A 27,388-nucleotide genomic window follows, 5' to 3' on the forward strand; every position below is an offset into this window, starting at 1 on the left:
TGTCTTGCAGAGTCACGTTGTGTTTAATCCATGGGCTTTAGCCTTCCCATGGGCTTCCCATTTATTCGTTCCATTGTCAGTCGCATATTCCTTGCCTCCATTTGTCCTTGGCATGCATGTGTCATGCCTCTTCTTGTGTTTAGCACTCCCCACAGCATGGATCAAGTACTTGTGACCTTCCACTCCTCCCGTTTATGAGCTATTTTTAGGTCTCGGCTCTAGACAACGCCCTTGAGCTGTCTCAAACCGAGACATGCTGTATCGACTTCTGGATTTACAGCCCCGCACATAGGCTTCCCATTAGCTGGCATCATGTCGCTCCAGTTATAGGTCTCCCTATTTGTCGAGGACATGCATATCTCATGCCTCTTCTACTGTTTAGCCCTCCCCGAACGCACCGCCCAATTACTTTTTAAGTATATGCCACATCCATTTCAGGACTACTATTTTATTTAAATGGGCGACCGTGAGTGAATCTGGCAGCACTTTCTATGGACGTAGAGTTGCCCAAAGGCACCTCGTCAGAAAATGGAAAGGTCTGGCTAACGCTGTGCCTGTGCCACTTGCGACATGAAACCTCCAGCACGGCCCCCTCCCATGAGGGCAACATTACCAGACTGAAGAGGCTCCACCACCCATTAAAAGCGTGCAGTGCATCACTGCTATTTTGGATGAGAAAGGGCACCTCTTCTTACTTGCACAAAATGCGCATTCTTGAGATAGTGCTAATGACGTAAATGATACTGGAACAATATTTTGCATGCATGCACATCATACTTTAGAAAACATTTGCCAATTCAATAACGTATTCTCTCTACTGTTAATGAAAGCAAATACAAATGCAGGTGTTGGACAAAGTGAGTGTGAGAAAATAGATTCATTTTGTCGTAAATCTTCTAGTGAAGGACATTTTCCATTCTAAGATGGTCGCACTGGCGGGCACAGCATGTTTTGTCCTTCTTTATTTCCGTATGTCACGTTTGCCGCTTGAGAGAGCAGGAGCGGTGTGGGTGAACTTCTTCTGGAAGGGTGTGCTATGCTGACGGACTCTACCAGGGGGCGAGGATGGATCCAGCTGTCATTCCTGTTAGCTCCTCACTCTGCTCCCGTGTTAATGCCATCCACTGCTCCTTTCCTGCCCTACTTCCCCTCTTTACTCTTGCTGTACTGTCTCCCTTATCACCGCCCTGCTGCTTCACACCCACTGCATTCCACGCTCATCCGCCCCATCCCGTCCTCTCCTCCTGTCCCTTAAGGCCCATTCACTTACACCCTCCTCTGTCTCAACCACTTCACGCTCCTCATCGCTCTGTATCACGCCAACCCCTCCTGGAATTCCCCCCATGATCCGCACTGCTGGAGTCCCTGTTGGGCTTTTCTAGTGTGGCACCAGTGAACCTACTGTGTTCAGGAGAACTCAATACTTTGATACACCTTAGGCAAAATGGAAGTAGGCATTTTCTAAATGAGCTGTTGTGAATAAACTATTTAACATATAAACCAGTAATCAGTTCAAGAGAGGGTGTGTGGGATAACTGCACATGGTTGCAAGCAGTTTGCAGAAAGTGGGGGCATACTTTTGCGTATAGTTCAGCCTTTGTGAAATGTGAGAAAGAATCATGTTGGCCCTGTGCTGATACTATCTTACTCCAGGAGGAAGTGCATTGATTAGTTAGCCTATTTTGTGTCCAAATCTGACACTGCTTTCACCGATTTTATCAGGTTCACAGACAACATCTGCTCTTCCTTCGAGCAAAAACTTTGCACTGCCCTTACTGCCCAGAAAAGACTGGGGTACAAAAAGCTGTCAAACAGGCCTCCAATAGAGGCTGCAGATGCTGTCAAACAGGCCTCCAATGGAGTCCACAGATATTTAAGAGAAACACACAAATAAAATGAATCAGGAAAACCTACTTCCACTATTAGTGCTCCACAGCCCTTGCTTTTTGTTTTCCTCCAATAAAGCTGGTGTAGGAGTGATTAATGACACAGTGGGCAGCGGAGGTGGTAGGGGGCAATAGAGCGACACAGTTGCCTGTAGCTGAAATTGGCAGCCTCCATCGCTACTTCCGCCTAAAGCTGTTGCCTTATTTTAAAAAGAAAGTGAGGCTGAGAGCGATACTGTTTACTGGTACAATTTCTAATGTGGGCATGTGCAGAAATGGTCCCAGAAGGAAGTCATCTGCATGCTTCTGATTTTTATTTGCATTTACACATTTGGCTTTTTCAAGAACAAACCACAAATTTAAAAAGTGGATATCTTTAAGTTGCGGGAGTGTTTCACTTCAGTAGACAATCACCGCATTGCATGGCATTTATTAGAATTCATGTATGATTCTCTGATGTGATGATCAGAGGAAAATTAGGCGCAGGCAAATTAGTATCACTCAAGTGGCGAAGCTGAGATGGATTTAAAGTTTTCTTGTTTTATTCTATGCAGTCAAGCCACTAAAAGGGTACATCTTTCACTCTCTCATTTTACAAAAGGGGTGTTTTACAGATTGCTCTATGTAAAGTCCGTCTGTTCTGGCCATAGTGAAAGGATATTTCTTTTCTAGTAGGTCTAACTACCTTATTAGTTCACCAAGCCTACTAGACAGCTGTGCTGTCTGGTTTGCTAAAGACATCCTGGGACATTCAGAAAATTGACCTATGAATGTATTGCCTCCGTTTCTTACAATTGGCTTTATGGTTTGCAACTCACATTTTATGTCTCTCTTGTTTAATGAGTAACTTACAATAATTGTAGCACTTCCAGGCTCAGTTTCACATATGCTGCCTCTGGATTTATGTGAATGAAAGGTGCCATCTACTGCTGATCTAAGGTAATATTTCTGAAGCCTGCCACACACGACCCACTTCAAAGCGGCCGTAGGCCCATTCTTTTAACAGTGCTAGTGACAAAAGAAAAAAAAATTGCAATGTGTTAGAAATGGGGTCTTTGGTTGGCTGTTAGGTTACCCCCTGTCCAAGCAAGGACCCTCACTCTAGTCAGGGTAAGTCACACACAATCCAAATTATCCTGTGCCCACCCTCTGGTAGCTTGGCACTGGGCAGTCAGGCTTAACTTAGAAGGCAATGTGTAAAGCATTTGTGCAATAAATCATGCAATAACACAGTATAACACCACAAAAATACACCACACAGTGTTTAGAAAAATATATAATATTTATCTGGTTAAATGCATGTCAAAACGATCAAGAATTGATAAGTACACGTTGAAATATCACTTTAGAGAGTGATAAAAACAGTCTTTAGTCTTTAAAAAGCAACAAGTGTCTCTTGCAAGCACAAAGTACCTGGTTTGCGTTCACATTCTCCGCAAGGGACCGCATAGGAGGAGATGCTTGGAAAACGGGGAGGTGTGCACAGATGATGCGTCGGTCATTTTCCACATAGGGAAGGCTTTGCATCGATTTCCTGCGCTGACTTGGATCCTCTTCGGGTTACAGGAATTCGGACGCCCCGGGGACGATGCAGAGAAATCCTGGGCTTGCATGATGAAGTCACAGGAGCTACGTCAATACGGTGGGTGATGCGGGGAAATTATTCGCACAGCAGGCGCTGCGTTGATTCTTCTCGCAGGAAGTTGGGCTGCGTCGTTCCGGCTCAGCTATGCATCGATCCAGTGGGCCATGCATCAAAGTTCTGGTCACAATGCTGACACTGCATCGATATCCTCTCGGGGAGCCGGGCAAAGTCGTTCCGATTCGGCATGCAGTGATTTTATCACCGCGATGCAGCCTGTGCATTGTTTCTGGCATGCTGTGTGTTGAATTTCTGCGGCACAAGGAGTTCTTTGCAGGAGGAAGTCTCTTTGGTCCCAAGACTTCAAGGAACAGGAGGCAAGCTCTATCCAACCCCTTGGAGAGCACTTCTCAGCAGAGCCAGAGGGCAGCAGGGCAGCAGTCCTTTGCAGAATGCAGTCAGGTGAGTCCTTAGGACAGCCAGGCAATTCCTCCTGGCAGGTTGCAGGTTCTGGGTCAGAGTTTCTTCACCAGTGGTATCTTGTCCAGAAGAGTCTGAGTTGGTAGGGTCAGAGGCCCTGTTTAAATAAGCAAGTGTGCCTTTGAAGTGGGGGAGATTTCAAAGAGTGGCTTAAAAGTGCACAAGGTCCCCTTTCAGTTCCATCCTGTCTGCCAGGGTCCGTGCAGGTGTGACTGACCATCCTTTGTTTGGGGTTGTCTGAGTGAAATGCACATGGGCGCTGTCAACTAACCTAGCCAGACTTGAATTGTAAGGCACAGAAGGATTTAAGTGCAGAGAAATGCTCCCTTTCTAAAAGTGGCATTTCAAAAATAGTAATATTAAATCCAACTTCACCAGTCAGCAGGATTGTGTATTACCATTCTGGCCATACGAAATATGACCTTGTTACTCCTTTAAGATCAGAAGCTACCACTCAAACAGTGTATGAGGGTAGCCCTAATGTTAGCCTATGAAAGAAGCAGGCCTCACAGCAGTGTAAAACGAATTTAGAAGTTCTTCACTACGAGGACATATAAACTACACAGGTATATGTCCTGCCTTTTACCTACATACTTTTAAATCCCAAGTTGAAGTGTCAGTGAGGCTGCACACACAGGCCTTGCAATGGCAGGCCTGAGGCATGGTTAAGAGGCTACTTGTATGAATGGTACAATCAGTGCTGCAGGCCCACTAGTAGCATTTAATCTACAGACCCGCGGCACATGTAGTTCCCTTTACTGGGGACTTACAAGTAGTTTAAATAAACCAATTGGGTATGAACCAATGTCACCATGTATTAATGGAGAGAGCATATGCACTTTAGCACTGGTTAGCAGTGGTAAAGTGTGCAGAGTCCCAAAACCCGCAAAAACGGTGTCCAAAAAGTGGAGGGAGGCAGGCAAAAAGTTAGGGATGACCACCCTAAGGCTGTCAGGTCTAACACAATGCAATTGGTCTCGCATTTGCTTTAGTTGGAGCTATAGGTGTTCTAAATTCATAACTGGACGTTTCTTGTCACATAAATTGGTCAATCCTGCCTCATAATTCGGTCTTTTCCTGCCACATAATTCCAGTGGCCCTGCATATAACTAAGGAACAAGGATCCCTTAGATAAAAGGACTATAGATTTAAATACCACATAGAATCACAATGAAGTCTATGGAAAATAAGCAATAAATTAGTATATTTATTCACCCATTGAGGGCCTTTATTGAGGATCATAACTAAGGTTGATTTATTGAGGACTTCTTAATTTACAGATGTTCCTACAAAGGTTTATTCTGGTGAGTTGTACCATTGGAACCCTTCTGCTGCACTACTCACTGAGTGATTAGTTTGCTTAAGCATGAAATGACTTCATAGCTTCCTGACACATAACCTTGCAATGGTGTATCCACAGATCAAAAAGTGATTGGTCTGTCTAAGCATTGATTGGGCTCCCTATTTTCATTACACCGGTGACTATATACATTGGTCCTGATTCCTTGCTGTTCTAGGACACATTCAGTGGTTTACTAGCTTCAATTATCATCCTGATCCGAGCTCTGGTACAGCATCAGACTCTGCATGGCGAATCTTTCCTGCATGTGATGCATGGTGTGTCAGAACATTTATGTTATATTTTTGACATGTAGCAATATCTAATCTATTAATTTTTTTCTTTTTCCTCTCTCAGCCTTTTTTTTTTTTTTTGTTTTCTCCTTTTTTCTTCCCTTGCTTTTAACAGGTCGTGGTTAAATAGTTATTGACTACTTATGTGCATCTCAGGCATAATTTCTATCAATCAATCAGGGATTTGTACAGCACGGCTACTCACCCATTTGGGTCTCAAGGCTCTGGGGTATTTGGGAGGTGCTGATGATCAGTCAAAGAGCCAGGTCTTGAGGTCCTTCCTGAACTGGGACAGGGTAGAGGACTCCCTGAGGTAGATGGGGAGGGTGTTCCAGGTCTTGGCGGCGTTGAGGGAGAAGGCTCTTCTTCTGGCTGTGGTTTACCAAATGCAGGGGACGTTGGCGAGGGTCTGGTTGGCGGAGCGGAGTTGTCTGGCGGGGGTGTAGAAGTTGAGTCTGTGGTTGAGGTAGGCTGGTCCGGCATCGTGTAGGGCCTTGTAGGCATGGGTCAGGAGCTTTAAGGTGATTCTCTTGTCAATAGGCAGCCAGTGTAGGTCTCTCAGAAGGGCCGAGGTGTGGCTGTGTCGTGGGGGATTCTTGGTGAGACAGACGGAGGCGTCCTGGATGCGTTGTAGTCTTTTCCGGGTCTTGGTGGTGGTTCCGGCATAGAGTGCATTGCCATGGTTGAGTCGGCTGCTGACAAGGGCCTAGGTGACTGTCCTGCCTTCGGTAGGGATCCACTTGTAGATTTTTTGAAGCATGCGCAGGGTGTGGAAGCAATTCGATGAGACAGCGCTCACCTGTTCAGAGCGACGGTCTACGATGACGCCGAGGTTGCGGGTGGGGGTGTTTCCGAGGGCCACCAGGAATCATTCCAGGTGGAGGGTGTGGAGCCAAGGATGAGGACTTCTTTTTTGTCCAAGTTCAGTTTGAGGCAACTGTCTTTCATCCAGACGGCGACTGCTTTCATTCCTTTGTGGAAATCTTTCTTGGTAGTGGTCGGGTTGTTGGTAAGGGAGACTATCAGTTGGGTGTCATTAGCGTAGGAGACGATGTTGAGTACGTGGCTCCTGACAATGGTGGCCAGTGGGGTCATGTAGAGGTTGAAGAGGGTGGGACTCAGCGAGGATCCTTGGTGGATGCCGCAGCTGATCTTGGTGGCTTCCGAGAGAAATGGGGGATTCGGACCTGCTGTGTTCTGCCGGTGAGGAACAAGGAGAGCCACTGCAGTGCTGAGTCTCGGATGCCGGCGTTGTGGAGTCGGGTGCATAGCGTGTCGTGTGAGACTGTGTTGAAGGTGGCAGAAAGGTCCAGGAGGATGAGAGCGACGGTCTCGCCTCGGTTGAGAAGGGTGTGGATGTCGTTTGTGGCGGTGAGGAGGGCAGCCTTGGTGGTATGGTTGATTCTGAATCCTGACTGAGAGGCGTCCAGGATTTTGTTGGCTTCCAGGAAGGCAGTGAGTTTTTTTTAATTTTTTTTAATTTAATGCGTTTTTATATAGCGCAGACTTTATCCGAAGGTGTCAGAGCGCTTCACAATAGGCAAAGTAAAGATACAAGAGGAGAAGAATTACAAGTGAGCCTGTTACAAAAGCAAACGTTACATTACATGAGGCAATAGTGATAATTGTGCAAGTATCAAAAAATACACGAGGTAGCAAACGATACGTTACGAAAGGAAAAAGTGACGTGTGCAGGTTACAAGAGCAAATAAAGTACGAGTAGAGGGAAAAAAAAAATTGCAATAAATGGTAGACACTCAAAACACTAAAACAATAGTTACGTTACATGAGGCAGTGGTGGCCGTTGTGCATATCAAAAGCAAACAAGATATAAGAGGTAGCAAATGATACGTTGTAAAAGGAAAGGTGCTGTGTGCATGATACAAAAGAGTACAAAATACAGGTAGAGGTATAATACTGCACTAAATGGCAGACACTCAAAACACAAAAACACCCTGGGAAGGCACTTCTATAGGCATGGAGGACAGAATTTCCTATAATGGAAGGACTTCCTTCAGAAAACAGAGGGCTTGAATTAAATTTGGAAGTGTCTTTGAAGGAGGAGAGCTTTGAGGTCAGTTTTGAAGGCCTGGGAAGAGGTGGTGGTCCGAAGCTGAGGCGGAAGTGAGTTCCAGATTCTCACTGCGTTGCCTGAAAAGGATTGGGCCATCGATCTTTCCTTCTTGAAAATGGGAGGTTCAAGCAATAACTTTTCTGCATTACGTGATGGTCTGGAGCCCCCAGAGAGTTTCAGTTTATTCACCAGGTAGCGAGGGGAGGAGGAGTGCAAGGCTTTGTGGGTGATACATGCAGTTTTGTAGATAGATCTTGCCTCTATGGGAAGCCAACGGCGGGTGGATAAAATGGGTGTAATGTGGTTGCTTCTTTTGGCCCCATATATGAAACGAGCTGCTGAATGGAGAATAGACTTCATGGGGGAAAGGTGGGATTTGGGAACAACAATGAGTTGTTTGTTGACTGTCTTCTCAATGACTTTGGCCGGAAGGTGGAGCATGGAGATGGGCTGGTTGTTCTTGAGGTATGTCGGGTCGGCAGTGGGTTTCTTCAGTAGAGGATTGATCTCGACCTGTTTCCTACTCTCTGGGAAGGTGGCAGTTTCAAAGTAGCGGTTGATGGTGTGTTGGAGTTTGGGTGCGATGATGTTACTGGCTTTGTTGAAGATGTGGTGAGGGCAGGGGTTGGTGGGTGTTCCTGAGTGGATGGTTGCCATGATGTTGCGGGTCTCATTGTTAGTGATGTTGTTCCAGCGGAGGAGGGTGGGGGGACATGGTGACGCTTCAGTCGACGGGATAGTGTTGAGTAGTGGGGGGGCCGTGGGTAGTGAAGCTGTTGTAAATGTCTGTGATCTTGCAGTGGAAGTAGTTGGCAAGGTTTTTGCAGAGTTCTTGCGACGAGCGGATGTCGTGGATGTGGAGTTGGGGTTGATAAGCTCTTTGACAGTGAAAAGTTCCTTCCTGTTGTGGGCGTTTTTATTGATGCGTTGTTGCAGGGTGAGTTTTTTGGTGGTCCTATTGAGCTGGTGGTGATGTTTGATGGCGTTTTTGAAGGTTTCGAGATTTGTGGGGGTTTTGTTGGTGCACCATTTCCTCTCTAGACGTCTGCAGACCTGCTTCGATTCTGTGATTGCGGGGGTGAACAAGTTTGCTTTCTTGGCTGTGCCTCTGTAATGGGGTGTCTTGAGTGGGGCGACGGTGTTGGGGCAGTCGGTGATCATTTGTGGAGGTTGTGTGCAGCAGTGTTGTTGTTGTCTGCTTGTGGGGGTGTTGCATTGAGGCTGGCGGTGAGCTGGGCTTCAATGACCTTGTTCCAATTTCTGCAGGGAAGTTGGGGAGCGTGGTGGCGACCGATAGGTTTGTTGAAGTTGAAGTGAATGCAGTGATGGTTGGTCCATTGGAGTTCGGTGGTATGGCTGACGGAGACATGGTTGCTGGCGGAGAAGATGGGGTCCAGTGTGTGACCAGCTTAGTGAGTGGGTGCAGTGACGAATTGCTTGAGTCCAAGGTTGGCGAGATTTTCGATCAGGGTGGAGGAGTTGTTGTCGTTTGGGTTTTCCAGTTGGAAGTTGAGGTCCCCCAGTAGGATGTAGTCCTTCGATGCGGGTGGTGGCTAGGTCAGCAATGGTGTCACAGAATGGGGGGCAGGGGCCCTGCGGCCTGTAGATGAGGGTGCCCCACAGAATGTTGTTAGGGTTGGTTCCAGTCTGGAAGTGAAGGAGTTCCATGTTGGTTGTGGAGTCTTCAGTGCTGGTGGAGAGGCGTAGGGACTCTTTGTGGACGATGGCGATGCCTCCCCTGGGCAGTGTTGCCAGATTTTACAAGCCTTCTATAGCCTAAAGCTGTTGAACAACCAGCCCAAAGTAAGCCCAAATGAACCGGACCCAGCCCAAAAAGTAGCCCAAACTTTTAACACTGAACTAATGCAATCGTAGGCTGAAGCAAACATTTTAAAGCATAAATCTAATTTCTATTGTAAGCAAATATGTGAAACAGTGCCTAGATTATTCATTACACACTAAAAATGGAAATAAACATGGAAAAATGGTCACTCACTTTTTATGATGAGCAGCAAATTGGAACAAGTAGTAAATCTGGACTTGGTGAGAGACGTTAATCTTTGATTATGTGCACAGCAGTCCTTCTTTGACAAACCTTTTGACATTGAAGCCTGTAGCAGCTACTTTATTTTCTTTTGTTTGGAGACAGAAAGATGAACATCGCTTTGATCAAGTTCACAACAGTCCTTTTGACACCAGTTTTGGCACTGGAGCCCTTTGTAGCAGGCAGATCATTTTCCTTCGGTTGCAGACAGAAAGCAAGGGCAGTAGCCACTTCCTAGGCAGCAATAAACTTGTTTCAGTGTGCGAGGCATGCACCAGTCAGTAAACATGGCTGGTAAAGTGAAACTGCGAATGGTTTATTCAATCACATACAGTTTGATCCTTTCTAGGATTCACAGCTTTTGGCTGAACATCGCTTTCATCAATTTCACAGCAGTCCTTTTGACACCAGTTTTGGCATTGGAGCCCTTTGTAGCAGGCAGATCATTTTCCTTAGGGTGCAGACAGAAAGCAAGGGCAGAAGCCACTTCCCAGGCAGCAATAAACTTGTTTCAGTGTGCAAGGCATGCACAGGTAAGTAAACATGGCAGGTAAAGTGAAACTGCGAATGGTTCATTCAATCACATGCAGTTTGATCCTTTCTAGGATTCACAGCTTTTGGCTGAACATCGCTTTCATCAACTTCACAGCAGTCCTTTTGACACCAGTTTTGGCATTGGAGCCCTTTGTAGCAGGCAGATCATTTTCCTTTGGTTGCAGACAGAAAGCAAGGGCAGTAGCCACTTCCTAGGCCGCAAGATGCTTGTTGCAGAGTGCGAGGCATGCACCGGTAAGTAAACATGGCTGGTAAAGTGAAACTGCAAATGGTTCATTCAATCACCTACTCTGTTTGCTGCAGGTTGCTTCAAATCATTGGAATGGGCATGCAGTTTTTTATGGCAGTACTTGAATGCAGCCTTGGTATCAGCTCATTTTACAGGGCATTCAGTCCTTTTAATTCAGAAACCACTACTACTCCTTTTATTATATTGAGTCCACTTGCCCATGTTGCAATAATTAACCTGCAACTGTTTGGCAGCTGGGATAACCAGCTCAATGAATAACTGTCTTGTTGAGACGACCGGGGACTACCTGAAACTGCAAGAGAAAGTGGCCATCTCTACATCTGTACTGGCATAACTGTGGCAGTCCTAGAGCTAATACATGGCAATTGCACGGTCTTCATCGAAGTAAGGAAAGATAGGTTTTCCTGCTCTTGATACGTTTCGTAGAGAATTCTTGATGCATACTAGTGATACACATAGGAAACCACAGAACAGTGTAACTTTTAAGACATCATATAATGCTTGAAAAACATACTTGGCTGGTGGTAAAGGGAAACTACAAATGGTTCATTGAATCAGGTTCTGATGCAATTCTGATTTCTCTCCTTTTCTAGCCATTTGATATCATTTGAAGTGGCAGCAAAAAGGATCACAGACACACTAGGTGCATTAGAATGTGAATGCTGGCGTGTTCGACAATTGTAAATCTCAATCACGAAGGTTGCAAGGAGATGTGGCTGTAAAAGGGTTAATGCGAATAGTTATTCTCTTTCACCTTGAGACCGGAAGCAAGTCCAACATCCATATTAAGACGTACCTTTAAGTAGACAAAGCTGGTAACGGGAAACTGCAAATAACTCTTGGCATCACTCAAGGGTTGCAAGAACGTTAAGTGCCAGATTCCATTTTCTGTACAGGGCGGCTTTAATCCCATACAGCTGAGGTAGCTGCTTACAACTGTGTGATGATTTTGACTATAGTACTTTAGGCACAAGAGCATGGATTTTCTCCCCCGCCTACTTCCACAGAGCCACCGATCAATAAAGAGATATCCAGATGTTCCCAAATCTTGTTGCAGTCTTTCTTCAAAATAGGGGTGCCAATCTCTTCATCTCTTACTGGCATAACTGTGGTGATCCTAGAGTTAATACATGGCAGTGGCAGAGGATCCATTAAAGTAAGCTCATGGAAACAATGGGTGTCTGCAGCATCAGTGCAGTTATACACTTCCATTCATAAATTTACCAGGTCTGATGTCTTAGCAAATGAGCATAAATTGTTTTGGACTTCAACCGTAGATCATCTCTACATCTGTACTAGCATAACTGTGGTAGTCCTAGAGCTAATACATGGCAATGGCAAGGTCTTCATCGAAGTAAGGAAAAATAGGTTTGTCTGCTCATGATAAATTTTATTGCGCATTCTTGACGCATATCAGTGCTAGACATAGGAAACCATACAAAAGTGTAATTTTAAGATATGATGACACATTTCTGGAGCATCTTTCCTGCAGGATGTTGTGCTAAAGTGTAATTTTAAGGCATCATTGTTCTATTAAACGCTCTACACAATCTGCCATCACTAGTCCTGCATTTCGCAAGGCGAAATTAATGTCAGGGACAGGCCTCCATCCAATGTGAGATACAAATACCTGTAGTAGGCCTGGCGTTTTGGTGAGTGGAAAAAACAGTTGTAAGTTTCTCTGATCATCAATTCTATATTACTTGGAATGCTCCTTATTGCTTTCTTAGCAATGGTCTTAAAGAACTGGTAAATGCAGCACACAAGTTGCAAGGAAGGTTGCTTATCTTTCAACAAGGTGAATGCTGAGTGATGCTTTCCGCACATGACGCTTACCCCATCTATGCCTATTAGATTTCCAATCTCAAGGCTACAAGCAAGTTCTTTACTTCAATGCACGTAGCTTAAAGTAGGAGAAACTGGAGTATGGTGCTCTTCTGGGCTTGGTGCCACCATCAGGATTGCCATGCATTGCTCTGAGATTGAAAGTGGCAAGAGCAGCTCTGAGAAAGTGTTCTTCTGGTCCTGTCACTAGAGTGCAAGCAGGCAGGGCTCTTTCTGCAGCTAACAGTGGTGAGGGCAGGTCTGAGAAAGTATTCTTCTGGTCCTGTCACTAGAGGGCGGGCAGGCACAGCTCCTTCTGTAGCTGACAGTGGCAAGAGCAGGTCTGAGAAAGTATTCTTCCGGTCCTGTCACTAGAGGGCTGGCTGGCTGGCATGGCTCATTCTGCAGCTCACAGTGGTTGAGGGCAGGTCTGAGAAAGTGTTCTTCTGGTCCTGTCACTAGAGGGCAGGCAGGCAGGGCTCCTTCTGCAGCTGACCGTGGCAAGAGCAGGTCTGAGAAAGTATTCTTCTGGTCCTGTCACTAGAGGGCTGGCTGGCATGGGTCCTTCTGCAGCTGACAGTGGTCGAGGGCAGGTCTGAGAAAGTGTTCTTCTGGTCCTGTCACTAGAGGGCTGGCAGGCATGGCTCCGTCTGCAGCCAACAGTGGCAAGGGCAGGTCCGAGCTGCATGCATTCCTTAGGGGAGGGCTGAATTTCGCAACTTTAATCATACACACTGCTGTTAAATTTTGCAAGCAATTTCCGGGGGAGGCACAAACGAATAGGACTCAATTCCAATGCGTTTCAGTCCAAACTTTATGTAGAGAATATTTGATGGTAGTTTTAGGCCCATTCTATTTCGTCTATCATTTTTCAGCAGCGTCATTTGGGAAAATACCCTTTCAACATGAGCATTGGATATCGGGAGTGTCAACATTTTTATAGCACCCATTGCAAGCTTGTGAAAGCAATGTTTGCCAGCAGCATCAGTGTAGTTATACACTTCCATCCAGAAGGACTCCATGTTAGAAGTCTCAGGAAATGAACATGAGGATATCATTCTCCACTGAGATTCTAGTACTTCCAATGGGTATGTGAAAAAAGTATGTGGTAAGTCAGTTACAGGAGGTTTGCAATCTGCAAGCACTTTTTGGGGACTTAATACTTCTAACTTTTTAAGCATGCTTAGTGACTCTGGAAGGCAAAATTGATATTCACATGCCAATACTTTCAAGAACTCTAGGCACCTTTTCACAATGCCATCCTTTGAAACAGAGGTGATTTTACTTTCTTCCAGCTTCTTACGGAAAGCAAGACCAAGATCCACATCCTCTTGAGAAAGATAAATGGCAGAACTTTGTAAATCTAGGCTCTGCAACTGTTCTTGATGATTACTGGTAAAAACACTTGGTTTAAGTATCCTTTTCAGTATGGACACATACAGAGTATATAGGTCACAAAAGATGTGAAGTGCATCTCCACAATCAAGCTGAAAGATTTTATTAACAACTTTTATGTCTTGAAGAATAGGCTTTAAGAAAGTAAGGTAAAGTAGGTTGGTCTCATCGTGATACATTTCTTGGAGCATCCTTGCTGCATAGCAGTGTTCCACAGAGGATGCTGTGCTAAAGTGTAAGCTTAAGGCATCATATTGTTCTAATAAACGATCTACACAATCTGCCATCACTAGCCACCGTGTTTCGCAAGGTGAAATTAATTTGAGGGGTATGCCTCTGCCCAATGTCAGATACAATTCCCTGTAGTCGGGCTGGCGTTTTGGGGAGTGGGAAAACCAGTTGTATGTTTCTCTGATCATGAATTCTACATTGCTTGGAATGCTCCTTATTGCTTTCTTTGCAATGATGTCCAGGGAGTGACAAATGCAGCGCACAAGTTGCAAGGAAGGTTGCTTATCTCGCAACAAGCTAAATGCTGAGTGATGTTTTCCGCACATGACGCTTGCTCCATCAGTGCCTATGCCTATTAAATTTTCAGTCTCAAGGTTACAACTTTCAAGCAAGCTTAACACTGCATTTGCTATACCTTCGGCACAGGCCTGATTTAATTCTAGAATTCCAAGGAAGGTGCTTACTAATTTTTTATGCTTTATGCTGAAATACTTCACACAAATGCAAAGCAGTTTTTTTACTTCAATGTCTGTTGATTCATCAATTAATAAGGAGTACAGTAACGTTCCGATATCTTTCAGCATTTCGTCTTTGAAGTATGGGCCCAACACAGAAGTAATTAGTGCTGTACATTTGGTACGGTGCATTCGGAAGGCAGGGAATTCATCCTTCAAAATTTCACCATATCCATCTATATTATTTATGGATGTGCAACAAGCAGTTTGTATGGCAAACCTAATTTCTCTTCTTTTCTGGTCATTAGATAATGAAGGGTTGTACAAAGGATGCCATGGAAACAGTTGCTGAATTACAGCGAGAGCGGTGTTTTGTGGTTGCTGCACGTTGCTTCAACTCATTATAATGGGCACGCAGGTCTATATGGCAGTACTTGCAGGCCGCTTTGGAATTATCTGATTTGACAGGGGCAATCCATCTTTTTAATTCAGGATCCAACTCCCACTCTTTTCTGTATATTTTTTTATATTGTGCCCACTTGCCCATGGTGCAACAATTAAACTGCCAGGTCAGCTGGGAACTGATCAGTTATGAACTATGTCAAGATGAGAGCCCAGGGGACTACCTGAAACTGCAAAAGAAATTGCAATCATTGTCCATAGTTCACTGATAATCATGTGCAAAGCAATAAATAAAACACTATCTAGAATTTCCAATGGTTATTGAGCATACCTCTACTTTAAGTGTCCAAGGATGTCATGTACTTATTTTGGGGTACAACACAAGTGAATTCAATGGAGATACAAAGTGGTGGTGACTCTGCGCTGGGGCAAGTGATTTGTTTCAGGCAGACAATTGACTATTTGGATTTGTCATGTTTTGAAATGGGGAATGAGCCAAAGGATGGCAACTCCCTCGTATTCAAGGTTAAGTAAGAGGTATTCTCTAGCTTTCAAACTGGTTTTATAATAAAGCAACAACTCACCGATAACAGCAAAAAGTTATACATCTTAATGAACTACCCCTCATACTCACTCAACTTTTCATGCCGAACTCAAGTTTGTGGAAAGCAGACCCAATGCTGTTTTCCCTTTGCATTTTACAGTTCAAGTCCTGTTAATCCCAATATGTCAGCCCCAACATGCAAAGATAACATTTGCTACATTAGCTCAGTCATTAACCTATGATAATCAACATCCCCCAAATGGATTCAAAGCACAACCTTTGTTCTTTTCACTGCCTTTCAGATGCACACGGTAGATAAAGGTGAAATGCAAGTAGCCATCTAGCATTCCCAGTGTGTATCTGCAGTCTGCTCTACTACTGTTCTACTTTCTGGACTTTTCATTAAATGGGCAGCAGACCAACATTTCACTCATTTCCTGCCTCCTTCAGACGTACTCAGGCACTACCCATGCACTTGTTTTAGCGGCTACCTCTACCCTGGATAGTGGAGGTCAACAGGGCCCTGCAGAAAAATACATCCTTGTGTGAGGTGAAAAAGGCTGTTTGTGTGAGGCGATAGACACCCTTCTGCAAATTGCTACCAGAGGCCAGAACACAGTGACCCAAACTCCGTGAACTCGAACTTAAATTATTGGTAAAGGCTAGTGTTTTGTGTCAAATGCAAGCAATGGCTACGCTGAGCAGAGCATGACTACAAGTGATGTCAATAATTTAGGCACTAAGATCACGAACAGAACCATGCAGTGAGGCTCTGCACTGACCATGTACCCTCATTTCGCTTAGCTCAGCCAATGAGACCACATTTGTGCTTGCACTGCCTGCAACTGGAGTGAAATAAATGAATAAATCAGCTGAGCACACAGCTCAAAGTGCATTAAAAAAAGTATGGGAACAGTGATGCTGCATGCAATGGGGCGGGGTTAAACGTGTGGCTAAAAAAATATATACATATATTCTCTTTCAGGCAGCCACATACATAACTCATGCCTTAAAATAAAAAATTTAAGTTAATCCCTGTATATTATGAAACCTTTATTAATTAATGCACTGAAAGGTCTGTGTGTAACCAAAAAGCCACAGAATTAAATCTTCACTGCTGCAATGGAGAGTTGTGTGTTGTCCAAATGTAAGTCATTAGGTTAAACTTGCATTACTGGCAGTATAAGACAGACTTCTACCAAACGTGCAAAAAGGTTTCAGAGAAAATGGTTTAAGTAATACACAAACTGAATGATTTATTTTTATTTAAATGCCCTGCAAAGCACACACTGCACAACTCAACTGGTAACCCCCTTGCATTACGAGACGAAAACAATAACTCTTTGTCATCACCAACCTTCATGTGATTCCACCCAGTGCTTAATTTGGGCTTGTTGTTTCCGGTGCAGAGCACTGGCACTTATTTTTGAGGGACTGCACTCTTTTTTCCTGCCTCAAGCATTTACTGCAAGCAAAAGACACATATGGGAAAGACGGAGGAATGCAAAAATGAAAAAGAGCGCCATGAAAGGGAGAGAGCAGAAAGCTGCAAGAGTGAGGTGAAATGGCTTAAAATGGACTTCAGAGGCCTAACATGGCTTTAGGATTACGCTGCCCTAGTATTCCGTGTTTGCACATTTAATTGCAGCAACTGCGGCCCGTATTTATACTCCGTTTGCGCCGAATTTGCGTCGTTTTTTTCGACGCAAATTCGGCGCAAAACTAACGCCATATTTATACTTTGGCGTTAGACGCGTCTAGCGCCAAAGTATTTGCAAATAGCGTCATTTTTTTGCGTGAACGCCTTCCTTGCGTTAATGAGATGCAAGAAAGGCGTTCCCGTCTAAAAAAATGACGGCGACGCAAATGCGTCGTATTTATACTCCCGGGCAAAAATCACGCCCAGGAGTTGGCGGGTCAAAAAACCCCGCATTTGCGCCACTATTTAACGCCTGGGTCAGGGTAGGCGTTAAGGGGCCTGTGGGCTCAAAATGAGCCCACAGGTGCCCTCCCCTGCCCCCAGGGACCCCCCCTGCCACCCCTGCCCACCCCAGGAGGACACCCAAGGATGGAGGGACCCACCCCAGGGACATTCAGGTAAGTTCAGGTAAGTATAATTTTTTATATTTTTTTATTTTTTTTGGGTGGCATAGGGGGGCCTTATTTGTGCCCCCCTACATGCCACTATGCCCAATGACCATGCCCAGGGGACACAAGTCCCCTGGGCATGGCCATTGGGCAAGGGGGCATGACTCCTGTCTTTACTAAGACAGGAGTCATGAAATGGCGTATGGGCGTCGTAAAAAAATGGCGCAAATCGGGTTGAGGCGATTTTTTTGCCTCAACCTGACTTGCCCCATTTTAAGACGCCCTAACGTCATTTTTGCCCAACGCCGGCGCTGCCTGGTCTACGTGTTTTTTTTCCACGCACACCAGGCAGCGCCGGTCTGCTTGCGCCGGCTAACGCCATTCCATAAATACGGCGCCCGCATGGCGCTTCAGAATGGCGTTAGACGGCGCTAAATTTTTTGACGCTAAACTGCGTTAGCGCAGTTTAGCGTCAAAAAGTATAAATATGGGCCTGCGTGTTTAAGAGGAGAGCTGTGGACACCGGCACGTTTTTATTTCCAAATTAAGCACAGGCTGTGCCACTCATTCTTATTCAATCCTGCCATGCTTTAGATCCTATGCACTCTCAATCCACGAGTCCCCGAATATTAAAAATAAGGAATACATCTACTCACAAGTCACAAAGGTACAAAGTGAAGGACACTTACCTTGTCTTACGCAGCTGCGCACCAACCGGCCGCACGTCAGTGTAGGTAGGGGACGTAGGTAGCACCTACACAACAGGAAGGGGCCAGGGGGGTGTCTCCCCTCTACCGGGCCCCAATCACGCACTCTGGGGCTGGGCGCTGGCTTTAATTCGGGGTCCAAGGCTGAAGCGCACAACAAAAGAGACTTTTCTGGGGGGGGGCACCACACCTGTACAGGTTGAGGGCTGAAGCTCACGGCAGGTCCCAAAAAGAGAAGAGCCACACACCAGAGGACACCACCACGTGCGCAGAGCAGCCAGTGAGTAAACAGTGTGCCACACACTGACTGACTCGCTCGCTCCTCGCTCGCACCACGCAGCGCCCACCCCCCATGCAGACATTTTAAATAATGCCACGGGGCAGGCCAATACTTCTTGGCTGGGCCATTAATTGGTAGCGCTTTCGCGCGCTACTAGATTGACGGCCCTCTGCCCCCATCAGCTAAACACCGTGGGGCGCGCTGCGCGGCTGGCTGCTGCTGTGTGCCGTGTGTGCGCCATGTGCGCCGCGCAGTCTCGCACCAGGGGGCCGTCAAATGGTAGCGCTTTCGCGCGCTACTAGATTGACGGCCCGCTGCCCCACTGAGAGCTCCTTGACGTATGGCCGTGGCGTGCACGACTCGGGAGGACACCTATCTCACGGGGCGGGCCTGGCCGGGCAGTATCTCCGGTAGCGCCGCCCCGCAAACAATTTTGCGCACACAGGGCTAAAAATAGCCCAACAATCAGGCTCCCGCAATTGGTTTTTTTTCCCGCACAAATGGGAAAAATATCGCCCATTTGTGCGGGAAATCACCCAATCTGGCAACACTGCCCCTGGGGCGGTTCATGTGGTTTTCGCGGATAATCTTGTAGCCGTCTGGGATGCTGATGGTGATGTCTGGAGCTGAGGAGGGGTTAAGCCATGTTTCTGTGAGGAAGGTGGCATCCGGGGTTGTGGTGTCGATGAGGTTCCAGAGTTCGATGGTGTGGCTGTTGATGGAGCGAGTGTTGATCAGGATGCATCTGAGGTTGTATTCTGCTTTGTGGGTCCTCGGGGTGGGCTTGAGTGACGGAGGCTCGTGAATTTGTAGTGGTGACAGGTGAAGAGTCCCTTGGTGTTACTTGATGTCTGCTTACAGTTGTTGTCATGTCCTGGGTTGAGTGCGATGAGTGCTGCTGTTGTGTAGTGATGGTGGGTGAGAGGTCCAGGGTTCCTGGTGCTGGTCGCGGTCGGGTCACGGACAGGCGCAGACCGTCTTGCCTTAGGCGCAGCGGCCGCCATTAAGTAGGGAGGGAGGAGGAGAGGACAGCTAGGAGGCAGGAAACTGCATGAAAAAGGGGGTGGGGCTGCAGGGGCAGCAGCGGTGGGAAGAGAGAACGAGAGAGATGAGGTGGGTGGGGAGAGAGGAGGGAGAGCGAGAGAGATGTGAGAAAGAGCTCAGTGAGGAGACAAGGGAGGAAAAGAGAAAGCGCAGAAAGCGAAAAGCACAAAAGAACAGCCCACAAAAGAATAAAAACGAGGAGAAAAGAAGCAGAGGACAGCCTAGCAGAAGAGCAGAGCTCTTCCACTAGACACCAGGGATGAGACGCAGGCAGAAGCCTGTGGGTGGAGGATGGCCTCGATCTACTGACAGAGGTCAGAGTTCAGGGAACAGAAGGGCTTCACTTGTCGGTGCAGCTACGCGGTAGCAGAGCAGTTCACTGACCAGATCAGTGAGGTTGCTCTTTTATGTCCTAATGGTGATCCCAACAATCAAATAAGGGATCGAAACGTCGCCGACTCTGAGCAACAGTACTGTAAAACTGAGACTTTAACTGTGCTGTCTTTCACATTGGGGAAGCCTGAGGAAGTATGAATTATGGTTTCCAAGACATTTTTTGTTTTCCCAGTACACTGTTTTCTCACTTTTGTTTGAAATAAATATGCTAATTTATTGCATGTTTTCCATAGACTTCATTGTGATTTTATGTGGTACTTTAATCTATAGTCTGTTTATCTAAGGGACCCTTGTTCCTTTATAAACTACTTGCCCTGGTCCTTTAGTACCTGTGGGTTGTCTCTTGTTTTTCACCCACGCTAATATATATTGTCAATCGTGCAATTATTTATGTAACAGGTTCAGTCTGCAAAGAGGTAACAAAGCCGCCTCAAGGCAGGACAAACATAAAGCATTTACCAATGACATCAAGGGATTTTTAAAAGGCAAGCCCACAGACAAGTGAAAGTGATGGGCGTGGTAAAAAGCCCGCAGATAGATAACAACAGGTTGGAAAGCACTTGTGCACTTGACCTAAAAGTGGCACCACCTATATGCTCTTCCTTAACTCTATCTCTCTGAATCCTCTTCTTGAGTTTGGAACATGTCTTTATCCCACCCAAAGGCAGCTGAACATTCAACTGGTGGTTATAAGCAGCACAAATCACTCCACATATAGCTCTGTTCATTATGCTTTTTCCAGTGGGCACATTCAGGGCCTGGTTTATACTTTTTTAGTGCCGCATTTGCGTCATTTTTTTATGCCAAAGCGGCGCAAACTTACAAAATCGAATTGAATTTTGTAAGTTTGCACCGCTTTTTCTTTTAGATAGAGTGCTAAAAACATGTAAATCAGTCCCTCAATGTGCTTAACAAATGAGCCGGCTTGATTTGAACCAGAGTACATAGTAACTGCTTTAGGGATAAAGGAATTCCTAACAAGCATTGACGCTGCCACGAGAGCTGACTTTTTTTTTTTTGTTAACAATTAAAAGGTATAGCAAGATGAGAATGAAAAAGTAAAACTATGCAAGGTGAATCTGAAGAGGGTACATAGACTTGTCAATGGTCTCAACAGTGAATACAGGAAACAGAACAAAACATGTATTGGCAACCCCAATAGGTGTTGCCTTCACTCAGGTACTGGCTTTTGTTTAGCCATATTGTAATGCACTGCTTCTGCTGTGCAGCATGACTGAAAGTAAAGAAAAAATGTGTAGCCGGCGATGACCACATCATTGCGCTTTTTTTTCTTTACTTCCATGCTGCACAGCAGTTGCACTACTGCACCACATGGCTAGAAGTTAATGCCAAAGCCAATAGCTCTTGCATAGGTGAGACCAATTGGTTTTGGCAATTCTTTGCAATGCTTGTTACTTTAGTTTTCTTTTTACTTTTGCCTTTTATGTGGACTGTTGAATGTTCTCATTTGACTGCAGCATTTTACAATTTTTTAATACACTGGTGCTTGCTGCTCGCAGTAAGATAACTCCCAAGATTGAGGAGAGAGGAAATGGTTTTGGTTTGAAACATTTACAGTTCTGCCACTGAAACCCAGAAAACAAAGATAAATCATAGTTGACATGCTTAAATTGTATGCTTTTGGGCTAAATGCTAAAAGACATCAACACTAACAATGGCATTAGCTGTCATATCGCTGAGATTTATTGGCTTTGACAATGCTTGTTGTTCTTCAAAGCTGGTAGAGTTGTAAAGTAAAGGCCCCTGCTCCTCTCATCTCTAACACTGCACCTGGCTCACTTCCTGGTCTGCTGATGTCATCAGCGACTGCTCGTGCATTCCGAATTTGCAACTTGTATTGAATCGGTAATTGTGATTCAGGGCCACATGTATGTAGCTTTTTGTGGATGCAAATGGCCCGATTCACAGAATTGGGCCTTGTGTAACCATAAAAAAGCATTTTCCTTCGTATAAAATCCTATTACCAAATCCCAAAATGGGTGTGCAACTTGCAATTAGAAAGGGGGCATGTCAAGGGTGTCTCTTCCTAAATGCGACTCGCAGGGGGATGTATGGTTGTTTGTCGACCGGGAATGTGGTCACAAAACAATTGCATTTACCACCAATTTCAAGTTTGTGGTAACCCATTCACCTTTGTGAATGGGGGCAACAACATTTTTTCAGAGCAGTCCCAGGGACCACCGCCTGCTCTGAAAAAAGGAAACTTTTGGGTTTTTTTGCAATGCATTGCATTTTCCTTTAAGGAAATCGGGCTCCATTAAAAAAAAAAAAAAAAAAAAAAAAACTGCTTTGTTTAAAAAGCAGTCACTGACATAGAGGTCTGTTGACTCAAGCAGGCCACCATCCCTTTGAGTGTGGCCATTCCCAAGTGGGTCGCAAATTGTGACCTGCCTAATGAATATTAATTTGAGAGTCACAAAACCTGATGTTTGCATGTGTGACCCTCAGTATTTTGCGATTGCGAATCATGATTTGTTAGCGCAGTTGATCGTACATCTACATTATCTATTTCTATTTTGTCAGTCATTATTTCTTGCGAGTTATAATCTGCTATTTTTTATTTTTGAATATTAGGGTCTAAGATTGTTGCGTAAGCAAAGCTACTTAATCGCATGGCTAAGGAACGCAACAGCAGCTTTGGTGCAGAAGTTAGTACTGGAAGGGGAACCAACAGTATAAAAAGACTATTGAGGGAAATCAAATCACTCAACACCAGCAAACACTAAATACAAAATACTTTCATGTTGCCAGTATAACCTAACTGGGAAACAGCAGACACCTTATAAAGACCTTTAGCATAAATTCATGGAACATTGTTGGAATCTTAGCAAAAGCAACCGGAACTCAGAACCGTAAACAGTCCATTCCCTGTGCTATAAAGTATCATCATCATCTTTATTAGTCATATCTTAGGTTGCAACAGATTGCAATTTAAAAGCAAGAGAGGTAGTCTTTGTGTCTGTCTTCCACCAGCTGCCAAACTCATAGTTCGTGCCACTCATCCACGCCAAGCTAATTCCAGTCGTCATCACATACTAGATGACTCCACTTTTCATCATTACATAACAAGCGCTACAAGGTTAAGAAACTCAAGAAAAGATATAATTATATTTTCTTTACTTACAGTAAAAGGTCACTGAAATTAAATATAAAATGTGTTATCTTTGATTCCTGTAAAGTGGCATGGAAAGGTTAATACAACATACACTAAGGGCCGCATCACAAACTCTCAAATGTCCTTCAAAGTGCAGATTTGTGTTTGAGAGCAGTATGGTATACCAAGGATTATACTAATGTACCTCGATTTTTTGGTCTCGCTTGACTGTGCAATTGTCACCTGAAGTCAACAAAACAAACATACTGAAAGAGGCCAGGCTGCATCCAGGTTGGTTTTCATAAGTACAGGATTTGATTGAGTCAAATTAGTGTGCATTCGCTAAAAATACTGCTTTTATTGCACTTTTTTGCTTGTGCTAAAGCTTATACATGATACAGGACTGAGTTGGTATGGCGAGTCAATGATCATGACTATAGGTGTGATCTGTTTTGAAATCTTATGATAAAAGCACTATGCCTGACATATTCATTGTGAAAAGCATATTTTAAAGTCAATAGGCATTTAAGTGTTGATTGTTACAGTCTATACCACGGGTACTCGCAAACATTTTCTCACAGGCCAAAATATTTGGACTGTGATGTGACAGGGGGCTGCAGTAATGATAGCAGAATGGTGGTTGGAGGCTTAGGGGCATAAGGGACTGCCAATAAGGAGGGTGCAGGGCAGTAAGCATGTATATCTAGTGGCTGAATTACACAATGTGAAATCAGAAAACCTGGGATTAATCCTGGCTTCCTCACTTAACCAAATTGTGTAATCCCAGGCAATTTTATATCACTTTCCATCATTGTACTTTATTATTACATATAAGAGGACCTTGAAATACATGAATTCAGGATGTGCACTATACAAAACCTTGTTCATGTATGAAAGGTACCCAGATGAACAAAAAAAAAGCCTGCACCTTAGTTCACTATAGGCATTGTAGTCAGTGTAGGGGGTGAGGATGAATGTTTAAAAACTGTTACTTTAAAAAAAAACACTTCTCAATGGACTGATAAAATGGTATGCTAAGGTGAAATGGTTCTGCATATTAATGAAATACATTTTTTTAATTCTGAAGAAACTGTCATATTATTATACTTTTGCTGCCAGATGTCTTTAAAAATTAAGTTGTTTCTAAAGTTAAGTGGTGCATGACACCCTAGTTACTTTCTTTATCTTTAATTAAGCCTTAAACAATTGCTTGCCTGTTTATTTAACATATTTTAATGTTAGTGCTGAGTCAAAGTAAACGGCAGCCCAGTGCAGCTGTTGACCAGGGGGCCACATGCGGCCCCCCCGGCCTTAATTTGAGTATCACTACTATATACTGAAGCCTACCAATAGATATTTTTACATAGAATATCGGAGATTACCGTAGTAGGCAATGGTTTGGTGTTGGTTACCCTGTGTGACAAACAGTGGATATAGAGAGCTTTCTCTGTGAGAATTGCTGAGGCCCTCATAGGGGAAACAATATTTTGCATAGTCAACAGTAATTTTGTATTCCTTCCTAATTTTATGATGAGCTATAGTTAGTGTTTTCTCGTTAACAAGCTGAAAAGAGTGTATAATGATATTCACTCTTTATAATAATTTGAAGGTGGTGGGTAAATTGTAAATTAGAGTTTTAACTATAACTTTAACATTTGTAAAGTTGTTTTGGTTAAACATAATTTATATAGGGAAAATATGTTTTCCTAACTATAACTAAGTTTTATCCTTTGTTTTTTCCATTGAATTTCAATGTGTTTTACATTAGAGTCCATTGGCATAAGTATGGAGTTGTTATGTGGAGGGTTGTACAGTACAGTGGAGGAGAGTGTTGTAAAGTCTATTGCCATACACTGGAATGTTGTAGATTGGAATCAAGTGCAGTAGAATAGAGAATAGTAGCATACCGTACAGTGTAGTAAAGTGTTATATAGTGTAGTGGCATGGTGGCTCATATAGCGGAGTCAAGTATCACAGACTGAAGCAGCGAGTTGTACAGTGGAATGGTGTGTCGAACAGTGGAGTATGGTGTTTTAGAGTGAAGTACGTTGTCATAGAGTGGAGTATTGTCAAGTGGAATGTTGTAGACTACAGTGGAGGAGTGTGTCGTATAGAACAGTGCCGTTTCATAAAGGGGAGTGGAGAGAAGTTAAATGGTGTGTCTGAGTATCATAAAGTGTAGTACAGTGGCATAGAGGGGATGACCATAGAGTGGAGTCTCATTGTGTGGCATAGATTGTAGTACAGTGTTTAGAGTAGAGTTGCATACAGGATTAGTGTGTCAGACAGTTGTGCGGCATAGAATGGAGTATAGTACAGTGGCATAGAATGGGATAAAGTGTAGTAGAGTGGAGTATAGTGGACCGTGGAGTATAGTGATAATAGAGTGGAGGGGTGTGTCATAGACTGTAATGGCGTGGACTGCAGTAAAGTTGTGGTGTTGCATACAGTTGAGTAAGGTGTCATAAACTGGAGTACTGTGTTGCACAGTAGAGTGTAGTGGGGTGACATACAGTATGTGAAAGTGAAATAGGCTAAATTAGAGTAGAGTGGCATACAGTCTAGATGAATTGTGTAAAGTGTAGCGGTGTAAAGTAAAGTGTTATAAAGTGTGAGAGTGGATTTGCATGCAGTCTTAAGGAGTACAATGGCAATGAACGGCGTAAAAGTGGAGCAGGGTACAGTGGAGTAGAGTGGAGTACTGTTTCATAGAGTAGAGTTGAGTAAGGTGGAGTGCAGTGGAATACAAAGAGATATATTCAGTGTCATATAGTGGATTACGTTATTGTGGAATAGAGCGTTGTACAGTGGTATATAGTGTATCAGAGTGTTGTAGAGTCAAGTGAAGGGGTATAGGCAGGTGTAAAGTGTCAGTAGTGTGACATACAGTGTAGTGAAGTGTTGTACAGTGGAGTTGCAACTAGTACATGTTAGGCCTTCCATCCTTGGTGTGGTCTCCCCTAACTTCTTGCCTCTACTTCCCAGGTTGTTGCTGTGTGCTGGAATCTGTTTTTGCTGTTTTGTTACTCTGGGGACTACACAACTGCTGACCAGTGCTAAAGTTCATGTGCTCCCTGTGAGAAATTGTATGTGTAATTGGCTTTGCCATGATTGGCATATTTGATTTACTGGTAAGTCCCATGTAAAGTGCACTAGAGGTGCCCAGGGCCTGTAAATCAAATGCTATTAGTAGGCCTGCAGCGCCTATTGTGCCACCCACGAGTAGCCCTGTAAACATGGCTCAGACCTGCTACTGCAGTGTCTGTGTGTGCAGTTTTAAACTGCCAATTTGACCTGGCAAGTGTACCCACTTGCCAGGCCCAAACCGTCCCTTTTTATACATGTAAGGCACCGTTAAGATAGGCCCTAGGTAGCCCTATGAGCAGGATGCAGGGTATGTTAAAGGTGGGACATGTACTGATGTGTTTTACATGTCCTAACAGTGAAATACTGCCAAATTCAGTTTTCACTGTTGCAAGGCCTATCTCTCTCTTAGGTTAACATGGGGGCTGACTTTAAATATTTTTTAAGTGCAGTTTCCCTTTGAGAGCATATGGAGGTCTGGAGTTTGGGGTCCATGAACTCACTATTTAAAAGTACATCTTTTAGTGAAGTTGATTTTTAGATTGTTATTTTGAAAATGCCACTTTTAGAAAGTAGGCATGTTCTTGCTTAAAACATTCTGTGACTCTCCCTGTTTGTGGATTCCCTGTCTGGGTCAGACTGACAGTTGAGCTGTTTGTGAATCTCCTCTAGACAGTGACACAAAGGGAGCTGGGGTGTAGCCTGCATATCCTAATGAGACATCTGGGCAAGAGTAGAGGCAGGAGTGGTCACTTACACCTGAATGGGCTGTGCCTGCCCTCACCCAATGCAGTCGCCAACCCCCTGACCTGAGCAAGGCATGATCCTGTAAACAACAGAGACTTTTCTTTGAAGTTGGTTAACTTCAAATGCATAAAGGGGTATACGTATTGGCACCAAAACCCCAGACTTTAGATTTCTTCAAGATTTTCTTCTGGAAGTAAGAGGAACCTCTGCCAAGGAGAAGAGCTGAAGAGTTGAGAAGTGCTGCCTCTGCCTGTGACTGGGCTTTGTTGGGATATACTGCAGATGCTGCTTCTGCCTGCTAAAGAAGACAAAGACTGGATTTTGTGGTATATTCCTGCTTGAGAAGAATCTCCAAGGGCCTGGACTGAGCTTGCCCCCCTGTTCTGAAGTCTCAGGGCCATCAAATACTTCCTCTGCCAGCAGCTGGAGACTCTGCTGAGAACTCCTGCCCTGCCATGTGGTGCCTAATCTAGTCCCTGGGCCCTTGAATGGAGAAACTGGTGAAACAAAAAAAGAAAAACGAAGTAAACCGACTTCGGACAACTCTGGACTGAAGCCGCTGCAGAATTCTGT

The sequence above is a fragment of the Pleurodeles waltl genome, chromosome 3_1 (assembly GCF_031143425.1).
Source record: "Pleurodeles waltl isolate 20211129_DDA chromosome 3_1, aPleWal1.hap1.20221129, whole genome shotgun sequence".
NCBI lineage: Eukaryota > Metazoa > Chordata > Amphibia > Caudata > Salamandridae > Pleurodeles > Pleurodeles waltl.